We start from the raw sequence: 13,583 nt of genomic DNA, 5'->3' as shown, positions 1-13,583 counted from the left end.
ACCCGGGGCATCTCTCTTTCAGGTGAATGAGTCATCTGATCTGGGGAAGCTAATGTAATGCAGCATTAAAAGTAATCAAAAATTAATTGCCGTGGACTGTGGTTCATGACCTGTGCAAAGATTAGATGGGTCTCCTTCCCTCCTTGCTTTATTTTGCTCTATTAAGAAAGACGGATTCAGACTGTGCGAGAGCTTGGGTGGCAGGGAGAAGTGTGTGAGTGAGTGACATCTGTCCCGTTGCATTTGAGCTGCCTCTTCCAGGCAATTTGGTTTGTATGATGGACGCGGGTGGCACTGTGGGTTAAACCACAGAGCCTAGGACTTGCCGATCAGAAGGTCGGCGTTTCGAATCCCCATGACGGGGTGAGCTCCCGTTGCTCGGTCCCTGCTCCTGCCAACCTAGCAGTTCGAAAGCACGTCAAAGTGCGAGTAGATAAATAGGTACCACACCGGCGGGAAAGTAAACGGCGTTTTCGTGCGCTGCTCTGGTTTGCCAGAAGCAGCTTAGTCATGCTGGCCGCATGACCCGGAAGCTGTAGGCCAGCTCCCTCGGCCAATAAAACAAGATGAGCGCCGCAACCCCAGAGTCGGCCACGACTGGACCTAATGGTCAGGGGTCCCTTTACCTTTAAAGAAAAGCAGAATATCCATATACGTAGTTAAAGACATTTTACACTCCTAGTTTAGAAAACATGTACAGTGAGCCTACAGTTTGTGGGGGTTGCATTCTGCTTTAAGTACACGAAGCCAAAATCACTTATAGTCAAAACCCATTAGATTCAGTGGTGAGTGGAATTGCCAAAATCATTTTCCCCAGAACCCTGGCTCCTTACTTCTTCTTCTTTATTTTTTACCATGTGCATATAGCTGAATGTGCACAGGTTAAATGTGCACAAGTTGCAGGTTTGCTGTATAATGAAAACAACTCTGCAAGGAATGTTTTCTGTTGTGCCCTTTTAAAACCAGGACCCCTTTAAACTTTGCTTGGGGTGTGTGGAAATGGCAAATATACACGAGTAGTTGTGCTGTTGGGATATTACATTAGTATTCCTCCACCAGCAATATTTTATCTAGGAAACACGACTCTTACTAGAAACAATGATTCTGTTACATCCTGAAAGTGTTTTTGTTTTATTTCATTTTTTTTTTTTTGTTTCGCAGTTCTGTGTGGCTCTGTTTTGAATCTTCAGAGTCCAAACTAAAATGACTTGTCCATTAAACATGATCTTGCATCCGGATATAGTTATGCTGTGGACAAGACCAGACAGGATGCTGTGAGGGTTGTAGTGTCAAGCCCAGAGTTACATTTAAACTGCAGAAAAGTGCTGGATTTAGGGTTCATCCACACTTAACTTACATCCCGTGCTTTCTTGGCACAGGCCTGTGCTTTAAAGCTCCTTGGCCAAGTGCACTTTTTTCCATCCCTCTGCTTTCCCCAGGAAAACCCACTTTTTAACATTAAATCAGAACAAGTGGCAATTCAGGTTTTCAATGGTTGAAGAGCGGGTTTTCGCTAGAAAACAGCTAGGGCAAAAAAAAAAACATGTTTAGAAACAGCACTTTAAAGCACAGACTTTGCCTAGAAACATTGCACAAAAGGAAGTCTGCATGAGCCCCTAGTCATAAGATTTTTCTCTTGAAGCTCCATGTTTTATCCTCCATACACAAGGTCACACTCTCAGCTTTGTGTTACTCAAACTGGAATAATTATCCTTGACACTCATGATTTCCCTTCAAGTAAACATGGTCTACATCAGAGTAGTTGATGTATTGTATGATAAAGTGTCAAATACAGTGGAACCTTGGTTCTCGAACGGCTCAGTTGACAAACAAATCGGCTCCCGAACGCCTAAAACCTGGAAGTAAGTGTTTTCGAATGTTTTTTGGAAGCCGAATGTCCGGTGCGGTTGTTGCCTATCGTTTCCAGGGCACCTGCACCAATCAGCCTTGGTTTTCAAATGTTTCGGGAGTCAAACGGACTTCCAGAACGGATTAAGTTTGAGAACCAAGGTTCCACTGTACATTCATTTTTAGAATGCCTAACAATCAGCTTGAAGAGAGTTAAATTTTGGGGTCATGTGAGTCCAAAATGGGGAATACAGTGGTACCTTGAGTTACAAACACCTCAGGTTACAAACATTTCAGGTAACAGACTCCGCTAACCTGGAAGTACTACCTCGGGTTAAGAACCTTGCCCCACGATGAGTACAGAAATCGCAGTGTGGCGGCAGTGGGAGGCCCCATTAGCTAAAGTGGTACCTCAGGTTAAGAACGGCTTCAGGCTAAGAACGGACCTCCGGAATGAATTAAGTTCGTAACCAGAGGTACCACTGTAAACACCACAATTGGAAACTCGAAATAAAAAGGTTTAGGAGATGGTTCGCCAATCCCCACCCATCCATGCAACATATAGGGGGGAAACCATAGGTCAGTAGCAGAACCTATGCAGAGAAGATTCCTGGTTCAGTGCCTGGGATTTTCCATTTGAAAGGGTCAGCTGTCAGGTGATGGGAAAGACCTCTGCCAGAGACCCTCAAGATCTGCTGCCCGTAAATACAGTGGTACCTCAGGTTACATACACTTCAGGTTACGTACACTTCAGGTTACAGACTCTGCTAACCCAGAAATAGTGCTTCAGGTTAAGAAGTTTGCTTCACGATGAGAACAGAAATCGTGCTCCGGCGGAGCGGCAGCAGCAGGAGGCCCCATTAGCTAAAGTGGTGCTTCAAGTTAAGAACAGTTTCAGGTTAAGTACAGACCTCCGGAATGAATTAAGTACTTAACCTGAGGTACCACTGTACTGGACTAGAAGGACAAAAAAGTATAAACTAGTATAGGAACATAGGAAATTGCTCTATCCCCCTCACCACAAGTGCCCTGTGTTAAATCAGGCCTTACACTTTCATGAAGGAAAACATGGCAATCAGTCCTGGTTCGTAGAGATGGCACAACCAGTCTGGAGGGATCAGCAAACAGTGGTTTCAAAAAAGTAACTGATTTGAAATAGAGTTCAGGGGGAAGGGGGAGTAAGTAGTTCAAGTCTTTTTTTTGTCATCTGGTGCTGCTTGTGAACCAGTTCAAAATGTCATGCCCAAAAATAAAATTTCCCAAGAGCAATCAATTTTTGGTATGTAGCTCCAAAAAAAATGTTCAGCAGGTTTATTATAAATTTGGCAATGCCTTATGTGTTCCTTATACATTGTTTACATTGACATATATTTATTATATATTTTTATTTTTTCTGAATAATATTTTAATGTTTTTTCTCCCTTAAGATTCATCTGGTTGGCTGGAATGTCTTGAAAGAGATGAGGATGGAACTGCATACCATCTAAACAAGAATATAGGTAACTTTTAAAATATTGTTACAAATTATGGACCCATCAAGCAAAAGTTTAATTCTTCAATCCCATTGATTTCATGCTAGAAGTCCACAGTGTTTTACACTAGATAGCAATTCAGTAATAGTTGGATTCAGAGGAATCATGCATAGGATAGAAACCACGTGTAGCATAGAGCTTCAAGTCTTTCATTGAAACCATTGGGATTGCCTAGTTCTTTACTTGGCAGAATTATGCCCTGTGGGTTTTTGTAAAGCAAGACAGTAACACCTATATTATGCATCCATGCTCAGAAGGATGACTCATTTAAAAATAGCTGTTTCAAACTGTTTTTATTGATAATTTTATTGTTCTATTCTTTTTGGAAACTGCTTTGAGGGTTTAAAAGCACACACAAATAAAATAATTTTAATTTAATCTAGGGAGACTTGTTCCCTAATATCTAAGTATAGGATTGCAGCATTATTTCAACTTACTTTTTCATTGAAATTAGTGGGTCTTCATCATGATTAACTTTTCATATGGGTTCTTTATAATCCAAGTTACATTAAATCTGAATCCAACCTCAGAAAATGAGGGGTGTTTGGGCACATTTGAACTTGTCTTGTATAAGTTCCCGAACTTTTAAGTTACATCTAGAGATTCATGATTTTCCAGAGGAAGGAGTCCTTCCATCAGAGAAAAAGAATCAGAGAAATGTAGAGTTGGAAGGGACCACAAGGATCATCTAATCCAATCTCCTGCAATGCAGGAATCTGTTGGTAGTGGCACCATCCCTGTGGAAAGCCCTTCCTTCAGATGTCAAGGAGATAAAGAATTACATAACTTTTAGTAGACATATGAAGACAGCCCTGTATTGGAAAGTTTTTAATATTTGATATTTCACTGTGTTTTATATATGCTGTAAGCCTCCCAGGGTGGCTGGGGAAACCCAGCCGGATGGGCGGATATAAATACAATCATCATCATCTTCATCATCATCGTCTTAACTAAAGCATCCATGGCATATGGCCATCCAACCTCTGCTTAAAACCTCGAAGGAAGGGGAGTCCACAGCTTCTGGAGGTGACCATTCCACTGTTAAACAGCTCTTTCTGTCAGAAAATTCTTTCTGATGTTTAGTCAGAATCTCCTTTCCAGATTTGGAGGATATGAAAGGAGAGTAGAGGGACAGGATGAAAATGGGATAACTTCACTGAATGCAACCCTCTAGCAGGGGTCCCTAGTGTTTTTTGTACTCCTGCAAATGTTGTCGTTCCGCTGATACCACCTGCTTGTGCATTGGTTGTGGTGTTTTGGCTACATGCACATCAGCACTCACTCCATGAAGTTAGCAAATACAAGTCATGATTTCCTAACATGATTCTGAATGGCACCACTATTTTCTTAATGCTTTTGGGATCAGCATCTTACCTGGGTCAGACTTGTGGCATGCATTCTTTTCACAAGGTTTAAGAAATGTCATCATAAATATTTTTGAATTTAGAGCAAATGTTAAATAGCTTAGCAGGCCCAGAGAGCTTAATGAACTAATCTGGAAGAACTTTACATGCAGTTAGCGAGAAAACCTGTTGTAGTTTATATTGATTGTTCACCACACTGGCCAAACAGACTATTTGGCCTGATTCAGCATTATGGAAGAAAATGGTGCTGTGTGGTAATTAGACAGATGTTTCTTCAAACATTTTCAAAGTTGGAGGGCATGGTTGTATTTTGTTTTAACAGTGTGCTATTAATGTTGGGTTAGGAAGCCTTTGGTTATTCTCTCAAGTTCAAGAGTATCTTTTTCATATTTATAATAAGACTAGACGCTCTTTGTGAACTTCACCCTTTCAGTTCCTGGCCATCTGTGCTTTCCTCTTTGCATATTTTTGTCAGAAACAAAAAGGAAGATAGTATTACTTGAGCATAGAAATAGTATTATAGCATTAGCATGCAGAAACAACAAATTAAAAATGCTTAGAAAATAATTTTTGTATAGTGTCATCAAGGTATGTTAAAATGTATGAAAGGATCCCTTTCCCTCTGGGACTTATAATCTAGAAAGCAGGCACAACAAAGGAAGAGGAGTGAAATGGAGTCAGTGAAAAAGAATATGTAGTTGCCTCCATATGAGTGTTTGTTGAAGAGTGCAGGTTTTTTGCAGCATCCGCACAATATTATCAAAAAGCCAATCTGTCTTAGGTAGTTTGTTGCAACTTTATTGATTGCATTACCACAAAAGACCATTGTTGCAGACCACCATTCACTTACAGTTCATAGTGGAAGGATTCACTGGACTAATTCAATTCAGGTTATGAATTGGTAAGAGGGACTGTAATTTGTAAATGACAGTGTACATTGATTGCTCACTGGCTCTTCCTGCTAGGGCTTATTTTTGTTTTTTCTTATTTGTGTCATATTTCCACAAAAGAAAGCTCTTGTTTGGGGTTTTATGTTTGAAAAAGCTAGTTTGTATATTCTCTCCCTATTTAATCTGAATGAACTATTTCCATTGAAATTGTGATAGGCTTAAAAAAAGCCTGTTGTCAATTATCCATTTGCCATATTTAAATGTTATGTATGCATGTATGTATATTTGCAGTAATAACCCATTTGCAATATTAAGTCTGATTGGTATATATAGATCATAATTTTAGATTGTTTTCTCAAATGTACTTAATAACCAAAAACAGTCTGATACCTTGTATTACACACAAGTTTTTCCATATTAATGAACTTTTATTAGTTGTCCATGCTTTTCTTTGTCATATTGTCAACGAAAACAAAAACATTCCAGACTAATGTTATATTATTTATTACCATTATTTTGAACGTGTTCTGAACTAAGTGGCTTACAGCCCAATCCAGTGCATGTTTAATCAATAAGAAGCCTCACTGTTTTGTAATAAAAATCCTGTGAAATAGGTTAATATCATATTTTACTTATCTTGAAAGATGACAACATTCAAGCCCACCTAGTAAGGTTGTCTGATTGGATGAAGAAGGTGTTTAGTTTCGATTTCTTTGACCCAAGCTCATAGAGGCTATTTTTTTGTCTTCAAGCTCATAGAGGCTATTTTTCCAATAATGAAATAACGTCTCTGGTGGAGAGCTCTTTCTTTCTTTGGCCAGGATCGAAAGAGCTTCTTTATGGGTCAGTCTAGCAATAATTCTGAACCATGGTTGGCGCTTGGACTGTGATGCTAGAAGAGGCCACATGCCTGTACACTCCCTCCTCCTCTACTGTACTTAAGGGAATGAGTTATTTTCTGGCTTGTAGCAAACCATTACACCCAAGCTATCAAACTATGGTTTGTGCTTGCCATGCAGACCAAGATCCAAACCTGATTTCTAGGACAAGTACAAGTTAACAAGTTTAGATATAATGCCCAATGTATGCTTTGCCAAAATCGCTGAATGAACTAATTATGCCAAACTGTTTTAAAAAGCAAAAATCACTGCCTCCTTCTTTCCCCCTCCCCCTTCTTTTTTGCCTTTCAGTAAGGGAATATTTTCTGAGTTTTTCTGAGAAAGTCAAGTCCAAAGCTCCCTTGTTGCAAGATTATGTGGATCCAGTCCTTGGCTTGAAACTGTTAATGTCGTTCATGAATTAATGAGATAGGCATGTGGTATTTAGCAGTGTTTTACAACTTAATGGCCCGATTCTCAAACTTGTTGAGTCAGTAAATGAATGTTTAAGATGGATCTTATGACTGCTGCACTAATGTGCTGTCACAAGTTATGACATTATATTGGAGTTGCAAGGATGCTTAGGCAGATGTGCGTGCTCATCAGGAAGTTCACATTACAAATGTGTGTTGTGTTGTATGCATTATGTTTTAAAGCTGTAAAGGAGTGTTCTCTGTCAGCTTCCCTACAACAGGAAATCCTTTTTAAGGAGACTTGCCTTAGCCAGAAAATCTTTTAGAAGAATCATAAAACACTTCTATTTCATCTGCCTTCTGGTAGTGTGTGTGTTTTGGTGTGTGTAAGTTAAACAATTTATAAATTCACAGTGTTAGTGCTTATTTCCAAACAGTTTACAGGAGAAAAGTAGGCATGGTGGTTTGGGTGTTGCAGTCTTGACAATGAAGAATTTTGATGAATTATGCATGTTTTCAGTTGCGATAAATCTACTTGTTCATCTGAAGTGGCTGGTTTGAAAGAAAAAATAACTACAGTAAACTACCGTAATTTATTTGTGGTTGAATATTGATCATTCGCTAGAATGGTAGCCACCTTAATCCTCTACTTAAAAAGAATATATTGCTCACGTAAGTAAGGAAATTTAACTGCAGCCTCTCTGAATGAGGCTTTTGGAGTGATACCTGCATACATGCACTATCTGTCAGATTTTATTTGCATACTCTTTTATCTTTAGCCATTTGTTTCTTAAAATAGATATATGGGGTGGGGATTACCTTTTCCTCTTGCATGTATTTTATAAAGCAAATACACCTGTGCACAATTAGAGCATGCTGTATAGTCTTTATTTCTTGTACTGTAGTATAAAATCTTGTTTGAACTTGTCCTTAGGAGGTAGATTTTTCTCCTAGTCAAGGCCTTAACTATCTTATTTGATGATTTGCGGTATTGGACTATAGAGTCCTAAACTGCTTGAGCCTAGGTCATTGGCAGCCAGCATGGTGCCTTCCAGATACAGTTGTACCTCCGCTTACATATCCCTCTGGATACGTAATCTTCGGAATGCGAACGTGCCAAACCCGGAAGTATTTTTCTGGGTTTCATCGCCTGCACATGTGCAGACGCGTTAAACTGCGCGCATGCACAGAAGCGGTCATACGGTTGCAAACTCCTTGGGATGTGGCAGAACCTCCAGAACGGATCCCGTCTGCAACTGGAGGTACCAATGTATTGTGAACTGCAGCTCACCTCGGTCCCATCAAGCATGGCTATTGGTCAGGGATGATGGGAGTTGTAGTCCACAGCATCTGGAGGGCACTGTGTTAGCTACCCCAGGAGTAAGTTATTTGAGATAAAAACCTGTACAGTTAGTAAGAGCATGTACTGAAACCTTCCTGGTGCTGCTGCAGCCTGCATCAACTTATCTTACAGCAACCAGGGAGAGGGCCTTTTCTGTTGTGGTGCCCCCTCTTTGGAGTAGCCTTTCCCTAGGAAAAAAAATGCACCAGTGACACCAGAAAATTAGCATTTTATCCAGACCTTTGCTGGTTGCTATTTTTTTTTTAATGTTGATTTTTGTACTCACCGTTAATGTTGCCTTGACGTTTTCATAATTCATCTCTTGAAGATGTACGTGTTTAGGCAAGCATTCCAGAACTTGAACTTTCTGATTACATTGTTTAAATTGGTTTTTTTAAAAACTGTTTTAATTGCTCTGCCTGCAGCAGCCTCGTTTCATAATAAATTTTAATTGTGGATGTCTATAATGTTCTGATGGAATTTTGATGTAATTTAATTTGAATTGAAATGTGGAATTGTATTTTGTGTTTGGATTTTATAATTGATTTTATACTTGAAAATATTTTGGCATGTAAGCAGTATATAAATTTATATAAATACAATACCAATTATAAATTGATAAATACTACTACTAGGTGACATATAAATATTTTCAATAAATGCCATATAGTAGAAAATTCTGGTCAAGTTGTCTAAGGCACTGAGTTCCATTTTGTTTTAGGAATAAATGCTTCAGAGCAAATTATTCCTCTGAAGATTGCCTCTTATGGTGTCTGTAGTATAACCTCTGTGCAACTTTGCACAGCTAGGTATGCAGATAAACAGATCAAGCATCTGAGTGATAAAACGGGAGCAAGGAATAAGCATAGAGGTTGTTCAAAGGGAGCCTTTTTAAATGGGTGAGCAGTTTTCAATTTGCATTTCAATTATTGGTGTAGAAAAGTTTAATATAATTTGCATAAATGTAATTCTAAGGATTGTTGCTTCCCCTATCCAAGTGAATAATGCATGCCACAGTAGCTGCACTTTTGCATCCAGTCAGTAATAGGCTTCAGATCTTTTTTCAGTGTTGCAGTGCAACATGGAAGGTGTTTTCTGTGACCTCATCCCACAGACCCAGGCCTAGTACAATGTGGATGGGGCCAGCTAGAAAGGTTCTACTCACCTGATCATTTCTCCAAACCAAGCTGGAGGCTGTTGTGTAGGAAAGTCCCTTGTGATTGGCTCCATCCGTGTGATGCAAGCCCTTGAAACATCATAGCACTAGCAGAGGTTAAAGCCATAACAAAACTTCCACACAACTTGGCTCCCACTCTAAACGTTGGTAGAAAGACTTTTGACAAAAGAATTTACATGCTGGGGGGAAAGCTGTTGTCAGCTTATGTTGTATCTTACGCACAGACTGATTTGGTCACAGTTCACAAATGAAATGAATGAAATCATGTAAAGTAACTGTCTTGAGATATTCAGACTACCTTGTTTCATTTCCCCCTTAATTTCCAAATCTTTTTTAAAAAAATAACACGCTCCCCACGAATAAAAAAACCATGCAATGCCTTGAAATTTCATTTGATGGAAAGTATATTATGCTTCTAAAGCAGAGTGGCATACAGTTTAGAAGACTCAATTGACTGTTTTGATTGGTTAACTAGAATGTCATTTGCTTGTTTTTTAAAAGAAAGAATTGCTTTTAGGGTTTGAAATCCATTTGTTGATGGCTTTAAGAAAAATAGATGCCAATTTTGTTAATATTTAAAAATTGGTAAGACCTTCGGAAGTGTTAGATATTATAAAGGAACAACTTCTAAGTTAAAAGGATGTATGTATGGAATTGTATATATATTTCAGTCATTGTGTTTGTATGGTAAATTGGTGTTGTAGTGTTAAATCACCACAAATGCAATTTGATCCAAAAGTAGACAATATATGAAGCAAGCAAACAGATCTTTCTGTGTTTGTGAAAAGCACAAATGGCATCATTTCTCCCTCTGCCATGATTGGTATTGTTATGAATTTGTGGGTGCTAGACACCCTAAATTCCTGGATTCAGTAACTGTTAAAATTGGGGTGGTGTGCAACAGTATCTCTGCTATTCTACTTTGTTGCGTAGTGAAGCTGTTGTACAAGATAGCTGGGGAGAGGACAGACACTGGGGTAGTTTGTCTCAAGCCAGTAGGGGAGGAAAGAAACCGGGGTCAGCAAACTTTTTCAGCAGGGGGCTGGTCAACTGTCCCTCAGACCTTGGGGGGGGACTATATTTGGGGGGGGATGAATGAATTCCTATGCCCCACAAATAACCCAGAGATGCATTTTAAATAAAAGGGCACATTCTACTCATGTAAAAACATGCTGATTCCTGGACCAACCACAGGCCAGATTTAGAAGGCGATTGGGCCGGATCCAGCCCCCTGGGCCTTAGTTTGTCTACCCATGGAAGAAACAGTTGCACGTGTGGGAAGGAGGGAGGGGTACCGAACCACAGTTTGTCATAGCCTATGAACTGTCAAAGTGAAACTCTTATTTTAATCCAACTTTTTGGAGAGTTGAAACTTGAGCCCAGAATGCATATGTTTTTGTGAGAAATGGACACTCAGCAAGCACACCAAGCTTTGGGAATTTCATTTTAGTGGAGTGGTCAAAGTTGCCATGAATTGACAGCCAGAATCAGAAGTGGCTGTGTGGATTAGCTCTCAATGCCAGTTATTTTGCATGGGAGGGAGGTGGCTTCTTCAAGAAGAATGCCTGTATTTTACAAGTGTGTCAACAAACCTGTTTCTTGGGGGAAATTTACTGGATACACAAGCATAACTGCATTGAACCTGATTGTTCCTAGAAATGTCATTCTAACCTTTCTTAATTGGGGGAATTAGTGAGGGGACGCAGGTGGCGCTGTGGTCTAAACCACAGAGCCTAGGGCTTGCCGATCAGAAGGTCGGCGGTTTGAATCTCTGTGACGGGGTGAGCTCCCGTTGCTCGGTCCCAGCTACTGCCAACCTAGCAGTTCAAAAGCACGTCAAAGTGCAAGTAGATAAATAGGTGGGAAGGCAAATGGCATTTCCGTGTGCCGCTCTGGTTTCGCCAGAAGCGGCTTAGTCATGCTGGCCACATGACCTGGAAGCTGTCTGCGGACAAATGCCGGCTCTCTCGGCCTATAGAGCGAGATGACCACGCAACCCCAGAGTTGTCCGCGACTGGACCTAATAGTCAGGGGTACCTTTACCTTTATCTTTACCTTTAGTGAGATTCACATGAACTTGCTTGCAGTTAGTGAGGAGAGACCTTAACCACAGGTGACCTGCTCAGCTAAACCTAAGCTTTGGTAAGTGTGCTGCAGAAGTAAAAAAGATTGGGAAGAGCAAAGTGTCTGTGCGTTCCTCTCCAGGATCCCGCACATTCACACTGTCCTGGTAAGCCATTGTTTGGCTTACTGTGCTATGTGAATGGGCCAATGTGTGTTAAATTGTATTTTACCATGTAAAGACACCCCCAAAACAATGCTACCAGTAATTTTATATAAACATCTTAAGTAGAATAAATGAGGGGGGGAAATCAAAGGCTCAATTAAAAATACTGATTATAAACTTGCAGTCAAGCTAGGGACTACTGATAACGAGTTTTTTGTAGAGTAGGTAGGGCTTATATACATAGGTAAAGGACCCCTGGATGGTTAAGTCCATTCAAAGGCGACTGTGAGGTCGTGGCGCTCATCTCGCTTTCAGGCCAAGGGAGTCAGCGTTTGTCCACAGACAGCTTTCCGGGTCATGTGGCCAGCATGACTAAACAGCTTCTGGCGTAACAGAACACTGTGATAGAAACCAGAGCACACGGAAACGCCGTTTACCTTCCTGCCACTGCGGTACCTACTTGCACTAGCATGTTTTCGAACTGCTAGGTAGGCAGGAGCTGGGACAGAGCAACAGGAGCTCACCCCATTGTGCGGATCCGAACTGCCAACCTTCTGATCGGCAAGCCCAAGAGGCTCAATGGTCTAGACCACAGCGCCACCCATATCCCTTCTTATATAGGTAACCACTGTTGGGGATGTGAGGTTTTGTGAATCTCTTCTCAGCTGTTCACCATGAGTTGGATGGTACTGGCATATCTGAATAAACCTTCATCAACCTTTAATCCTTCTATCCATCCATCTCGCACAACTTGTGCTAGATTTTTAACAGCAACAGCTCATAATGATCGTATGAGGGCAGTTTTGCACATCGTTTTAAAATTGGTTGTATGAATCGGGCCTCACACTCTTAAAATACGTTGCATTGACTATGTGAGTTTTTATCATTAAACTCCATACCTCCTGTCAAATTTAGGATTCTGCTTTGATGCAAGGCCTTTTTTCAGTCTGCTTATTATTCAGGAGCCGCATATGTTGAGAAATGATGATTAATTACATTGCAAGTTGTTCTGCTGTCTTATCTTTTAAAACAGCATGTGCTGAGCAAAAGTAGAGCACTTGGTTGGCAGCTCTAATTTAATCAATTTAGAAACCCAGTGCAATATGGAAAATCCCTGCTTTTTTAGCCCATGCAAATTTAATGTTAATAGAAGTCAATACTCTGTTTCAACAATTTTGCATGTGTGGAAACAATTAGAGGGGGTATAAATTCTTCAGAAAAATCAACCCACCTATTTGAATCTAGCCAAAGCATACCTGGGGTTGCTGAATCTCTAATTGGTTATCTTTTCTAATTTTCAGTGCAATTGCATGTTCTAAAAATTTGTAAATTACAGTTCTTACAGAAGGTTCAGACAATGTAAATAATGTTTTAGAGCTGTTATGCCTGCATAATGGTCTAGGTTTCTAGAATGCTAGTAAATATGTATTCGCTGCGGTATCGCAAAAATTCAGACAGTATCAGTTGAAGAGGACCAGCTGACCCAAAGGCTGAGCGTAGCATATACTGATTAAGGCTGCTTATGTGATGCAGGACTGCTGAAGGAACTGGAAGCCCTTGGCCTGAGATTAGCTGAATTGTCTGCCATGTGTGAAATGACTCTGTCACTGAGGTAAAAATGTAATGTTACCAGCCATAGTTTGGGGGAGAGAAATCTGCAGTGGCCTTCCTCTGAAAGGCAGTGCTTGTGGAGTTGTATTTTCACAAGTATATAAACTTGACTGGAAATGCTGATTCAAGCTGAAATAAGCACAAACAAAAGATGAGCAATTTTTTTGCCCCCCATTCATAAAAGGGCAAATCCTCATGGCTTGTAATAATCAGAAAAGTTTTTGTTGTTGTTAATGTTTTATTATATTTGCTTTGCTTTGCTTTTTCTTTTAGACAACATTCAATAATTGAAAGGAAGAAA

At 40.1% G+C, this 13,583-nt stretch overlaps 1 protein-coding gene and 2 long non-coding RNA genes across 4 annotated transcripts in view; 1 reads left to right on the top strand and 2 right to left on the bottom strand.

The window, feature by feature from the left end:
* Positions 1 to 13,583, bottom strand: part of LOC310657423 — a 290,637-nt gene that overhangs the window by 199,937 nt on the left and 77,117 nt on the right. The window lies entirely within an intron of this gene.
* The window catches only part of KLHL5 (kelch like family member 5), a 47,214-nt gene that overhangs the window by 1,565 nt on the left and 32,066 nt on the right, over positions 1 to 13,583 (top strand). For both annotated transcript variants that reach the window (XM_083458201.1, XM_083458202.1), the window contains exon 2: positions 3,276 to 3,347. The gene's annotated coding sequence lies outside the window, so the exon portion shown is untranslated. The remainder of the gene's footprint in view (positions 1 to 3,275; positions 3,348 to 13,583) is intronic.
* LOC310657408 overlaps positions 1 to 13,583 on the bottom strand; it is a 145,269-nt gene that overhangs the window by 106,029 nt on the left and 25,657 nt on the right. The gene's annotated exons all lie outside the window — the stretch shown is intronic.

Source organism: Podarcis tiliguerta, assembly GCF_965153285.1.
Source record: "Podarcis tiliguerta genome assembly, chromosome: 9".
In the NCBI taxonomy this organism is placed as follows: domain Eukaryota; kingdom Metazoa; phylum Chordata; class Lepidosauria; order Squamata; family Lacertidae; genus Podarcis; species Podarcis tiliguerta.
The sequence above is the reverse complement of the archived record's forward strand: the minus strand, read 5'-3'. Positions and strand labels throughout refer to the sequence as shown.